The 12,500-nt window shown below is 38.4% G+C and overlaps 1 protein-coding gene across 4 annotated transcripts in view; it reads right to left on the bottom strand.

Annotated features, from left to right (window-relative positions):
• Window positions 1–12,500, bottom strand: part of palm3 (paralemmin 3) — a 100,902-nt gene that overhangs the window by 60,582 nt on the left and 27,820 nt on the right. Inside the window, exon 2 of one of the 4 annotated variants that reach the window (XM_061910332.1) lies at window positions 4,506–4,607. The exons of the other annotated variants lie outside the window; for them this stretch is intronic. The gene's annotated coding sequence lies outside the window, so the exon portion shown is untranslated. The remainder of the gene's footprint in view (window positions 1–4,505; window positions 4,608–12,500) is intronic. 4 annotated transcript variants of the gene reach the window in all.

The following is a 12,500-nucleotide window of genomic DNA, read 5'->3' as shown; positions in this document are numbered from 1 at the left end:
TTACACTTTGAAGAACTTTAAAAAAGTCTAGAAAGCTATGACCCGTGGACATTGTGTCGTCAGGCCAGGCTAGAGTCATGCACTTGCAGAAATTATCCGACCCAAGTTTGACACCATAGATAATCAAAAATAACCAATTTAATGTAATCTCCACACACTGTGACTGTAAGGCAGAATTGGGAGTAAGCTGTTCTCTTGTTGCTTCAGTTGTTTTTTTATATGTTGAGGCTATAGTCCAAATGAGAGAAGTGAGTACTATTTAATCAATACAACTACTATCAAAGTTTATTCGACCAAGCACAAAAAGTTAATGCAAAGTGGGGCTGTTATTTATTGTTGATTAATTTTTACTTACAAAATTTCCTCAAATACCTGATATGAAATCATCCGAACAAACACAAAGTCGTCAAAGCACGTTAAATCTCGGTTAATTGCAGCAATCCATGCTCCCTTTTGCCGTTCACTCTTCTTTTCAGCCGTTTCCATTTGTCCAGAAATACACTTAGGAATTCGATAAAAGCCAGTGATATCTCACCCACCTCGGTCGTGGCAGTTGACAGTCTACTCAGTGGCCTAGTGGTTAGAATGTCCGCCCTGAGATCGGTAGGTTGTGGGTTCAAATCCCGGCCGAGTCAAACCAAAGGCTATAAAAATGGGACTCATTCCTTTCCTGCTTGGCACTCAGCATCAAGGGTTGGAATTGGGGGTTAAATCACCAAAAATGATTCCCGGGCGCGGCACCGCTGCTGCCCACTGCTCCCCTCACCTCCCAGGGGGTGATCAAGGGTGATGGGTCAAATGCAGAGAATAATTTCGCCACACCAAGAGTGTGTGTGACAATCATTGGTACTTTAACTTTAACTCTTTACTTTAACTTACATCGTCGGCATTGTTAATATCACTAAATGAATGATCAGCAACAATGACCGTGATACAAACAAAGCTTTTTAATATGGAGCCTGCAGTGCCTCAGACTAGAAGTCTCTGCAGAGAGTGGTGAGGACGGCGGAAGAGATCAATCATCAGGACTTCTCTTACTCCTACCAAGGAAATCGCAAAAAGCTGCTGCCTGACCAGGGCTCAGAAAATCTGTAAAGACTCCTCCCACCTCCACCAAGGACTGTTTTCACTACTGGACTCTAGAAAGAGGTTCCGCAGCCTCTGTAGCAGGACCTCCAGGTTCTCTAACAGCTTCTTCCCTCAGGCCATCATACTCTTGAACGCATCAAAATAATTCCCTCAATTCTCCCCCAAAAACGGATTAACTCGCTGGAATAAAAAGACAATATACCATACATCCATAAACCTGGATGCATAATGAAAAAGTGCAACATATTTATCTGTACAGTAGTCTATTTATTTATATCTGCACATTATTGCTCTTTTACCCTGCAGTACAACAAGCTAATGCAACAAAATGTTCTTATCTGTACTGTAAAGTTCAAATTTGAATGACAATAAAAGGAAGTCTAAGTGTAAGTCTAATATAGCCAACCGCAATGTTTTGTGGGAAATGTAAAAAAGTCCAAAGCCCTATACAGACTTTCTGTGGTAATCTGAATTTTCCTTGCTCATTTTTGTCTTTATTTGCACACCATATTCACTCTCTCTCTCGTCCACAGTATGGTGTGCAGCTGGCGCAAGGCAGCAGCACACACCTGAGGTTGATTAGGGATAGCCTATTTAACCTGGCTGCTGACGGCTTGTGAGCGCCGGAACTTTGTCAACTGCTACTACAAACGCATGTGTCATTTGTCTCACCAACGAACTCTCCAGTTCGTCTCGTGCATCTTCTCAGGTTTGCCTGTATTATCTAGCCTTGTCTAGCTCCTTTATTTTGTACCTAGTTTTTCTGTTTAACTTCTTTCATTAAGTATTTTTTCCTAGCCTCGCCTAGCGTTTTTATTTTGTACTTTGTTTCTCTGTTTTACGTTTTTTCGTTCAGTATTATTCCTAGCCTTGTCTAGCGCTTTTTGTTTAGTGTTGGTAATTAATTATTGTAGTTTTTTCATGGTGTGTTTTTTGTGCTTCCACCACCGCCTTTGTTTTGGCTACGTCCACCTTCCTCCAAAATAAAAGGAAGAACCTTTCTCCTCAAACAAAACGTCCCTGCATCCTTGGGATCCAACTCACCAGTTCCTAACACTTTCGATTGCAAATGTTTTGGTGACTGTTTCGCGTGTATAATACCGAGTCTATGTGTGACTGTTACAGCCAATGCACATGTGAGATGGAGAATCTCAGCTTAAGTCACACATTTTTGGGGGACCTATGATGATTCTAAGCTACATTTAAATCACTATCTTGTGGTCTAAGATAATATCAATTAGATATGATCAATTGTATAACCTGTTTTTTGAGTCCGTCTGCAAAATGTTTAAATCTAGAGGAGTTCCCAGATTGCAAGTTAACTGCGCCCCACATTCTCCAAAAGTATCATAATTTGTCTTTTAAAAAATGTACACTGTGATAAATTGTCAAATATTTTTTTTCCAGACACGGTCGAAAAAAAACTTCATAAGCAGTGTATAGTTTTCTGTGTCACCTGCACACTCTTCGATCGATTCTCAGTTGCATTACTGTTTTTCACTGCGTGTTGTACGTCGGTGTTATGTCCATGCAAAGACTAGGATGAAATAATCCTTTATCCAACCTTTTTTGTGTTTCCTCATAGCCTGAAGTCAAGTGAAAGCTTGATTTAATGTCCAAATAAGTGTTTCCATTTCGCCGTGACGTCACAACGTAGCCACAATGCAAAACCTGGTGAACAAAGGCATCCAAAACTACGTGAAAGCTCACACCAAATGGAACAAATATTCAAATTTGACGCTTTGGCATTGTTTCACACAAGTATCCATCATTGTCACATTTATAAATCGGAAAAGATTAAATTCATCATAGGTTCCTTTAAGTAAAATATGCCCCGGAGTTTAAACCAAAATCATGCCTGACATCATGTGAGATGTCAGCTAATTGTAGATTTTTGCAATACTTATTCCATTTGTTATCATTGTGGATTTTATATAACACGTTACATTGGATGTAAATAGTTAGTATGGCACTTAAAAAATCGCTTATACAATTAATACAAGTTTTATGACGACAGTTTGACGCTACTATATTGTGTCGTTTAATGAGTTTAGGTGAATGCATAAGAAGAAGATTAGGCGAGGACAGAAACATTTAAGCTCAGTAATTTAATTAGCAATACCAAAAACCAAATTGCTAAAAATGTAAGTGAGCAAAAAAATCCTAACTTTCGAATTCTTTAGCATTTATGCACCATTACATTCACAGTTTAATGTCCTCAAACGTTGTATGCATACAGCCAAGCCACACACAATAAGAGCATGAACATCGACTTTTAAATGCGGGAAAAATGCTGTGTGTGTGTGTGTGTGTGTGTGTCTTGTTCAGCTCTGCCAATAAATACAGATTACAAGCTTGCAGTATTTTCATTGGGAATTCAGACAGCATGACTGAGGGCAAATTTGTCTTGAAACAGTGACGGAAGGTCATTAAAGCGGTTCACCTTGTGTCTCGGATTTACAAAAAAAATGTGCTATGTTGTGCATAATCACTCATCTGGCTCTAATCTACACAATCACAACATCAACAAGTGCAAACTGCATACTGTCTCTGTGTGATAACAGAGAGAATCAGAGAAAGTCACGCAGCGCTCATACAATTGCTGATTGATCGAATCAGGAAGTAGGTAAAGGAAATCTTCAAATACAAGAAACAACAATTAATGGTGAAATAGACAACATACGGATGGAAGAGCCAGAGGTTAAAGACAATGACTAAGTGATGCAAGGAGAATAGACTCAGATGTTGAATGGGAACTGCACTTTGTTTTGGAATCGTGCCTACTGTTCACAAAAATTATGAGCGACAACACAAAAGTAGTTTTTTTTCGCTTTCTAACATAAAAATCGTCTTGTTCTAGAAGACTAGAAGACGGACTTGACATTTAGCGTCCTTATCATTAAAATCTGCTGTTCTTAAATACAATGTTTTCTTTTTTCTATTATTGACAAAATAGATATGTTGCCTTTGAAAATAATATTGGGTCGATACATATCTTCTCGAAGGTCAATTTACTGAGTACATATCGATACACTTGAAGTTTAGTAATATAAGTCGATCTTTCGATAATATGGATTAATCGTTAGACCCCTCATGTGAATCGATTTTTTAGCAGCCCTTACACAATGTACTACAAACCACTACAGTAGCTTTATTAATGTAATTATCATGTGAAGCATGTACCTCTTCTGGCAGAATGAAGAGGATTTCAAAATCATGTTTGGTCTGTTCTGATTGTTGTGCATGTACAATGAGCTGATTTAGCAAAGAAAGAAAGACTGATCAACAAGACAGGGATAAAAGTGAGTAATTGTGTTGAAAAAGTGAATATTTTTACTTATACAATTTCCCACCATCACGGTGGTTGGGGAGAGGAGTGGGTGCTTTTCAGGCGATGTGTTGGTAGGGTCACTCACCATCACACTAGGCTATGTAGCAACAGGACCAGAGAGAAGGAAACCGCTGGGTTGGAGCGTGGTGGCTGTTTGGTGCTTTCATGAGGCAAAGGAACACTGAAACTATGCAAAATAATCTTCATTCAAAAAAAGAGTACACTATGCACTGTCATTTTTTTTCAATATTCAATTATAGAGTTGTTTTTAAAGACTTCTTGAACGCCTCGTGGCCACACGTGAACACATTATTCTTGCAGCTAATCGTTCCCCTTGCACCGGTGTTTGACTTGTGCCGGCTTGCTTTGTGTGCAGGATTAGTGTGTGTGAATGTGTGTCGAACAGGTTTGGAGAAGAATGCAGCGCTAGTGTAATCTGCCCCTCAGCTCATTCTCTTTATTGTCAGTGCATCAAAAGCCTGTAGGCTTGTGTGCTTCAGGCCACGAAACGTTACAACTGATTGTTTTAAAGCAAGTAATCTACATACTTTATGTAAATATACTGTATATTCTAATAAACCTTACTTGTAGACATAGACGTATCAATAAGCTAGATATACCTTACAATCTTGGGCATTACTGCACCCATGGGGGACACATTGGATTCCTTTTCATGGTTTTAATTTTGTGTTTTTATAACAGTACTTTGAGAAAAAGCTAACAGTGTATTATTGGAAGTGTTTGTTCAACAACTCTTATGGGACAGGTAAGAGTCAGGATGATGGCCTGTGGGATACACTGTGGTCATCTATGCGCATTGATTTCTTTCTTTGGCAGTCAGGTCACATAAAAACATCTGATTCTTAGGCAGGGCAATATTTAACTTTCCTCCTACCCAATTATTAGTGAGGACAAAAAGTGATATTAAAAACAAACTTGCAACAATTCTGTCTGAAAACATCAACAACTTAGTGCCAGTGAAGGACACATTTGCAACCTAAATTATGCATGGAAAAGACCACTTTGGCTAAAATAACCTTTGAACACAGCAGTTACATGAAGCATTTAGTTCATATATACATCACAACCAAAAGTTAAAGAATAAACTCTGACTCAACCCTGTAAGTCATCTGAAAGTCATCTGAAGATTGAAGTTGAATTGAACATGCCGCCAAGAACCATGTGAACTGGTATTCCAAATCATGATTGGGCCAAATATTATCCCATTGAATTCCAGTTTATTACAATAATACTGTTGTTTCAAGTGTTGTATTTTTTAAGCTTAATTATTTAACACAATTACCAGAAGGAAAAAAAAAGGTATTTTTGACAGACATGCATATGATGTAAGCAGTTCAAAGCTATTAAGGCATCAATCAACATATTTAAAGGTGATTGCAGTTTTTTTTGTTTTTTTTACAAACAGTAAAGATACCCTAAACATGGGTGTCAAACTCTGGCCCGCGGGCCAAATTTGGCCCGCTGTGTAATTTAATTTGGCCCTTGAGGCAATATCAAATTAACATTACAGGTGGCCCCCAGTTATTACACAGCAGCGGTGCCGCTGTAACCAGGGGCGCCGCTAGGGATTTTGGGCCCCATGAAAATAATCTTTATAGGGCCCCCAACACATAATTTCATATAATTTCATCATCATTAGGGGCCTCTCTGGGCCCCCCTCCATCATGGGCCCCTAGAATCTGTCTCCTTTACCCCCACTTTTCGGCGCCCCTGGCTGTAACACCGCAATTTGTCACACTTGCCAATCCTCCCGAAGTTCAGTGCCCCTCCCGAAAATCTCCCGGGGCCAGCAAGCATTTTCCCGATTTTCACCCGGACAACAATATTGAGGGCGTGCCTTAAAGGCACTGCCTTTAGCATTCTCTACAACCTGTCGTCACGTCCGCATTTCCTCCATACAAACAGCGTGCAGGCCCACTCGCGTAGAAATATGCGGCTATTACACACACATAAGTGAATGCAAGGCATACTTGGTCAACAGCCATACAGGTCACACTGAGGGTGGCCGTATAAACAACTTTAACACTGTTACAAATATGTGCCACACTGTGAACTCACACTAAACAAGAATGACAAACACATTTCGGGAGAACATCTGCACTGTAACATAACATAAACACAACAGAAAAAATACCCAGACCCCCTTGCAGCATTAACTCTTTCGGGACGCAACAATATATTTTGATATTTACCTCAGAAGGCTGTAAATAGAAAAGAGGCATTAAATTTGTATTTAAATTTTATTTGACATGACATTGATATTTTTTAATTATTATTATTATTATTTGAGACTCGATTTTGCATGTCACTATAAAGTTACTGTATATAAGCCTTGCTTGTTCAATGTTCAATGCAAAACCTGTTTGGGTCCCTATTAAAAGGTTAGTTTGTTCAACCTTGGCCCGCGGCTTTGTTCAGTTTTAAATTTTGGCCCACTCTGTATTTGAGTTTGACACCCCTGCCCTAAATACTTCTTAGTTGGCAGCTGGAGTAACTACCCATGGATTTGAAAGCAATGTCAACACTGCAGAAACCAAATAAAACCAACGTGAATATTGACAGTAATAACTATTTGGAGGTACAACTATTGAACATGAATTCATGAATATCTTAACCAAAGACAGGGAAAGTTCCGTACAGGGTTACACTACACTCCAACAGTGTAAGTATGATTGACTCTATGCAATGGTACTGTAGTACGAAGCTGATTACGCTTCTACTTGTTCTAGCTGGGATCACATCTGTGGCCTTTCAGAAAGAGCACTACAGCTGTAAAGTCATGAAAAAAGCCCACACAAACACCCGAAAAACACTTTACAATCTTGTTTAAAACTCCAGGCGATACAATGAACAACTGGTATCCCGTCATCCTGTTTTGTATTATGCAGCCCAACTACGGGATTCCAATTTTAACAATATGAACTTTTGGAAAATTCACTGGCAGGACATAACATCACAGGCTCAATTCCCATTCTTTCCTATCACCACACCACCACAAATAGAGGAAAGGGTTTGGGTCACTCTAAATTTGAATTAGGGCAGCACGATTAAAAGAAATCGAATCGACATGAAGTCTTTAATTGGTGTGGTAAATAACCACATGATGCTAAGAATGAGTTTTCTCTCCTCCGTCACCGGCATTTGAGTGACAGCCATCTTCGCCAATCAGAATAGTTGAGCTTGGTGTTTGTTTGTCTCTCGCTTTAAACAGAAAGAAAGACATCTTACTTTGTGCATTGCTCTCCTCACCTGAATACGTTAATTTCACAGTGGCATTAATTGAACAGAGTGAACCCTTTTTTTCAGTCATTCACAATCTTGGTCTCGGCGGAGACGAGATCGGGGCGCCGTCGCCATTACACTCACAGTACATGTACAGTGAGCCTCACGACTCGCCAGTGAGAAGTGCCGCAAAGTAACATAAATTATGAAGAAGAAAATAAAGATTATAAGGCCAAAGGTCCCTTTCTGGGATTTTTTTTGCTTCAAATCGGATGGGTATATGAGCCCATCAAAACGGACGAAAGAGCAAAAATGCCGTCGTGATCACATAATAGCAATAAACGAAAAGACAACGTCGGACCTCATTCTTGAACCTGGGAAAAAATGTTCTTCAAGATGTGTAATATCTATTTTGGTTACATATTTGCTAACAGAAATTAGTCAATTTTTTAATTTATGTTTGTTTATTTAGGATAACAGTTATTTACTTTTCAATTACAATACAATGGTAAACAATTCTACAGTAAGGATGAATAAAAGTTGATAGTCTTTTAATTTGTTACTTGCATTATTATGATATATTATGATTAGATTACATTATAAACACTGCATAGTTTTAATCTAATATGTCTTCAGTTAAAGAGCGTGGTGTAGACAAAAGGTCTGAGTCTGTCTGCATACAGTTAAATATTTTTTGACAGTAAATTATTGCATCTTGTTCTAATGTGTGGCACCTTTAGACAATAATATGTTTATTGACAGTCTAAAAGTAACATGTCTTCCTTTACTCGTTATTATTGCAGTTTTATGCTTTTTTTTGTAAAAAAATTTAAATTTAAAAATTCAAATCGCAAATAAGTTTTCTCAAAATCGTGCAGCCCTAGTTTGAACCACAACATGAAACACTGGGAGCTACGCTTGTATGTAGCCTGTATCTGCGTCCTGACTGACCAGAATGGTCCACATGTGCTGCTGGAGTGCCCCATACTGCATAATCCTAACGACATTATTCATCCTTAACATTTGAAACAAATAAAGTAGCGATCTCATACGCAAGAAAAGAGGAAAAGGCTGCTTATGGAGCAAAATCCTCCAAAAACTTCAATTGGATTTACCAAGTTTTCACAATTATAAAAACATTAGTTTGTCTTATAAGCGGAAAGTAGAATTCTTAACATATTCCAAAAAAAGGATATTTATTTAGTACACCCCCACAAGCAACACACAAAAACTCCAATAGAAGAGAGTAAAGAGCACCACACATCAATGTCGGAAAACAAACACGACAAAGCTTGATGGAAACTCGCCTTTAACACCATGTGCATAATTTGGCCTGGTTATGTGCTCCACTGTTGTGCTTGGGGCGTGTGACCAAAAGCATATTCAATATCTAATATGTACTCCAGCTGTGAAGTGTGTCAAATAGAAACACCATTCGGCTAATTGTTGATTCAAATCTGCCATTTTTATAACTCCTGTGCGCGACAACATGACTAACAAGATAATTTATCCCACCAAATACACATGTACACATTTTGTATCTGAGGTTGAACATTTAGATGTTTTGTATCATTAGCATATACTGTTAATGTAGATATCAAAACTAACTTTTACTGGAAATAAACATTGGAATCTCTAAAGTCAAAATGCACTGAGGAATACAATTCAGAGTTCAACCATAAATTTGGGAATGCAGTGTTAGTATGCATGACACCAAGTGAGGCGTCAGCATATTGCAAAAGACAATTAAATGATAAATACTAGGCGTGTGGTTTGCTTTTTATTTGGCTTTTTGCAACACTTATCCCTAAGTGGACCCACATCAAACGAAGGATGTCCAAAAAAGGATTAAAAGGGTGACAAGCCTCAAGTAGGGTGGTTAAGATACAAAGAAAGTGAGAGCGAAGGACTTTAAAACAGGGGTCCCCAAACTACGGCCCACGGGCCAAATGCGGCCCGCCAGCGTCCAAAATCCGGCCCACGGGAAGTCCCAAGTTAAAAAAAAAAAAAATTATAATTCTAATTATTATTTTTTAAATCTGTCTTTTCTAATCCATTTACCACCACCTTGTTACTCTCGGTGTCTCCTAGCCGCTCAGGCATATTATATTGTCTAAAAATGCATTTTCTCATCCATAACGTGACATCATTGCGCTCACGTCGCGAGCACGCAGCAAGTGCGCACTCTTTCGGTTAATTAGTGCGCGAGAAATATATTGATATATATATATATATATATACATATATATATATATACATATATACATATACATACACACACACACACACACACACACACACACAGCCCGGTCCCCGGCCAAATTGTTTTAACCCAATGCGGCCCCCAAGTCAAAAAGTTTATGGACCCCTGCTTTAAAATGTGTCCATACAGTGAAGTTAAGTTCAAATGGTTTGCTTCTACACTTCAATGTAAGTGAAGAATGTAACGTAGCTCATTGTTGTGACTAATTTTACCTCATAAAAGGTTTCATGCTGAGATACATAATTTCTATTCCAAATAAAAGTTCATGATCAGAGTTCAACTAGCATCCTGAGATGAATCATACTCAACCTTCGAAGTTACAGAATTAATCTCTGAAAAAAGTATTGGATTTTACAATGCTGAATTGCAACATTGACTGCAAATCAAGTTAATGACCTTCACAAACAAATGACAGGTCCTTACAGTCTAATCTCAGTATTCTGGATCAATACATAGCTGATGGTGTCAAAAGAAAGTCAAGAGGATAACAAAGTTGAAACAACAAACCGAGTAAACAGAATGTTTCTCCAACCTCCGCCTTTCTCTACTTGGACAGGACATCTGAGGCCTTAAATCAACAGATAATTGCAAATGAAAGTGTGTTTTCTCCACACACACGCAGACACACAATGTCCTCACAAAGCAAATATCAGGGGACATTTCGCACTTTCATGTTAGACATCTCAGACTGATACGAATTTAACAATTGCTTTATTTAATCCTTTCTTCAGTAACAGAACATCACAAATGCATTCACCTATGCAGGTGCCTTTTAAATAATGTAATCAGTCCTTGATCGCTTCAAAGACAAAAATCCGTAAGAGAACTATAAAATCGTAATTGAGTACAGCTCCACTAAATAACATATAGTAATTAGGCATTAACCATTCATTACTTTAACAATTTATATTTTTTCAGCACATTTATCAATAATTAATGATATTCAACTCTCTTCTGTATGTATATCTTTGCTTTATGTTACCTTAAACTAAAGAGGAGCCAATCAATCAACCACCGATCAATATCAGCTGAATTCCCTGTAAATGTAGGTTATCAGTCAATGGCGATTCAGGCGTTTCGATGCTAATCCCAAAATCCGACGTCCTTTGGCTGATATATGTTTTGGGGTTTTTTGGTCCCCCAGCTGGGAAAAGCAGAAAACAGCTAACAATACATTGTGGCAAATTAACTACAATTTTTACAAAAAATATTATCACTGGAGGACAAGGCCAAACATGGTACACACCAAATAAAAGCAAACCGAAGCAGAGAATAAGGTATGCTAATTGCTAAATTAGCCGTGAAGCTAAGAAATAAGTACACTTATTAGTACACTTTAACAAGTCTAGATGGAACCATGTTACAGCAGAATGTAAACCAGAGTCTAAGACTCTAGAGCAGAGCTAGTCAACTGTGTGTAATGAAGAGGGCTGCGGTTTCAAGAGCCCAAGGTTTCAGAGGCTGGACATCAAAATTTGGAAGTTTTGTCAGAAAGTGCCTCTGCAGGTTACATTCCTTCTAGACTGTGTTTACTTCATTGCAAAATAAACACATCCGCTTTATCCTGCTTTTGCTCTTTGTTTTCAGCATGTGCAGCTAGACAGATAGTTAACAGCGTGGAGAAGTAAGCTCCAGAAGTTTTTTTTGAGGGTTGATGTTCTTTCTTTTAAATTATTTTCCTTCCTCAGTTTCATTTCTTTACACTTCTTCCCTTATTTAGGTTTGTAAGACTATAAATATAGACGTAAAATAAATGCTACAAAAGTGTAACATCCATTGTGTACTTGTATACTACTTTATATTGAGATAAGAGTTTTGGTCCATGTCGACCAGCCCTACACTCATGTTACCGACAGCGCTTGCACAGTTTAGGGATGTTCGCTGTGTTTAATTAAACGTTACAGTGGGCCTTATGATGGCATTGTGTTAATGGTGCACACGTGTATGTTAGAGTGTTAATAAAGAAATTGTGATATTTAAAACATTTCATATTGCTACTAGATGTACGAATAAAAATGTTGTGCTACTAATTTTTTTAATTAACAAAGACATGCACCTGGGGTAGGTTGATTGGCAACACTAAATTGGCCCTAGTGTGTGAATGTGAGTGTGAATGTTGTCTGTCTATCTGTGTTGGCCCTGCGATGAGGTGGCGACTTGACCAGGGTGTACCCCGCCTTCCGCCCGATTGTAGCTGAGATAGGCGCCAGCGCCCCCCGCGACCCCGAACGGGAATAAGCGGCAGAAAATGGATGGATGGATAACAGCACCGGTGGTACTAGTGAAAAAACTAAGCGTACAGCCCCAATTTAGGTATTGTGTACTATTGATTATGTTTTTTGCTCAAACAATTATACGTCTTAAAAGAGAAAAAGGAACTTGTTTAAATATTGTGTTGATATTTTTACACTGTCAATACCACTCGCCATAAATAATTTTAAAACATTTTTTACAGATAATGCATGTATATCTCACTCATGAGTGATCGGAATCAGCAGCATAAAACCCTGATGAGAACACACTGGCTTTAAACAGATGGGCTTAGGGTTCTTGAAAAAAACTACAATGCAGATT

The sequence above is a fragment of the Nerophis ophidion genome, linkage group LG01, assembly GCF_033978795.1.
Source record: "Nerophis ophidion isolate RoL-2023_Sa linkage group LG01, RoL_Noph_v1.0, whole genome shotgun sequence".
Lineage (NCBI taxonomy): Eukaryota > Metazoa > Chordata > Actinopteri > Syngnathiformes > Syngnathidae > Nerophis > Nerophis ophidion.
Note: the sequence above shows the minus strand (reverse complement) of the source record. Positions and strands in the feature narration are given on the sequence as shown.